Raw genomic sequence first — 1847 nt, 5'->3', positions numbered from 1 at the left:
AAGTATAGCCAGAAAGCATAGCCAGAAAACGGAGGGAGAAACAAGTACATTTACATAGGAGAAAGTCATCACAGAACTCTCAAAACCGAAAGTGGATAAATCAATGGGGCCAGATGGGATACATCCAAGGATACTAAAAGAGCTTAAAGGGGAGCTGGTAAAACCATTAACAGCATTATTCAACTAGCTACTGGAGTAATCCCAGAGGACTGGAAAACCGCGAATGTAGTCCCACTGCACAAAAGTGGAAGCAAGGAAGAGGTAAGCAACTATCGACCAGTGAGCCTTACATCAGTAGTAGGGAAACTGATGGAAACACTCTTAAAACAAAGAGTTGTAGAAAATCTCAAAACCAGCAATTTACAGGATCCAAAACAGCATAGGTTTACTGGGGGAAGATCATGTCAAACAAATATTATTGACTTTTTTGACTGGGTGACTAAAGTAATAGATCAAGGAGCGGCTGTAGATGTAGCTTATCTAGACTTTAGTAAGGCTTTTGACACTGTCCCACATCGCATACTATTAAATAAACTTGAAAGCTTGGGAATGGATTCTAAGATAGTTGAATGGATAAGATCTTGGTTGCAGGACAGAATACAGAGAGTTGTAGTATCAACATCTATGACCCCTGTGTGTACCAGCATGCTCAGCATTATCCATTACTGGCATCTGGTACTTAACTGACTGCTACAGCAGGCACAACTCTTAATTTTCCCACTTGTTTCCTAAGTTCAACTTTACTGTCAACCATCCACTTCATACTTTCTGCCGCTCTCTCATTCAGCGGACTCCAATCCGAAGAACAGCAGAAACGGTACTTGGCTCCTCGTGACACTGTGGGGCCCTCTCATCTGCTGGTATACTGCCATACATCACTGTGCCGCCTGATCCCTTCCGAACTCAGCAGCTAAGCAGTGGCTGGCCAGAACAGTACCTTCTGGTAGTCCATTTGGGAATATCCGGTGCTGTATCCAAACCCAGACAGCAGAAGCAACAAGTGTTTTTGGGCAGCATTCCCCTGCACTGTGGATACCCTGTATGTATGAGGACGCACATCTCCATCCATTACAGGACTGGGTCTCACTGGAGTGAGTCTTAAAAGGAATTTGACCCTCTAAATCAGTGGTCAGGGAACTCGGTCCTCATTACCCCACGCAGTGCATGTTTTGCAGGTCTCCTCACAGAATCACAAGTGAAATAATTAACTCCACCTGCGGACCTTATAAAATGTGTCTGTGAGTAATTAGTACACCTGTGCACCTGCTGGGTTACCAGCAAAACATGCACTGTGTGGGGTAATGAGGACCGAGTTCCCTGACCACTGCTTTAAATTAAGTGTGGAAGCGTGCAAGGAGCTTACTATATTGTGTCAGATAGAAATGTATACCTATATTATTATGAATGTGATTCTCAGAATCTGCTAACAATGTTTGTCTCCAGCGGGCATTAAACCCAGCAATTGAACCCACCCTACAATCATTTTTGCCTGTAACCGTGTGCATTTGCTAACTTTATATTGAACTTGTTTATTGATTATTATTTATGGTTATGCATAATTGAAATCCACAAATGTGAGACATTTTAAATGGTGTAATAAAGGTTAATTTTTATTCTTCACTTATTCTTCATCTTCTCACTATTTAATCTAAAGTGTGCCCCAAAACCCTACGTGTTCTTCCTTTGTCCCCCTGTGACATTTTTATTTGTTAAATAAACTTGAAAGCTTGGGATTGGAGTCTAAGATAGTTGAATGGATAAGATCTTGGTTGAAGGACAGAAAACATGCTTACCTAAAGTCCCTGTTGACCTATAGTCCAAGTCGACCTTTGGGTTGACCCATACCC

The 1847-nt window shown here is 42.0% G+C and overlaps 1 pseudogene; it reads left to right on the top strand.

The window, feature by feature from the left end:
• Window positions 1-860: 860 nt before the first annotated feature.
• Window positions 861-977, top strand: LOC146011779 (5S ribosomal RNA; annotated as a pseudogene).
• Window positions 978-1847: the final 870 nt, after the last annotated feature.

Source organism: Crinia signifera, chromosome 6 (assembly GCF_055691185.1).
Source record: "Crinia signifera chromosome 6, ASM5569118v1, whole genome shotgun sequence".
NCBI classification, from domain to species: domain Eukaryota; kingdom Metazoa; phylum Chordata; class Amphibia; order Anura; family Myobatrachidae; genus Crinia; species Crinia signifera.
This window is presented reverse-complemented; position numbering and strand designations above follow the sequence as displayed.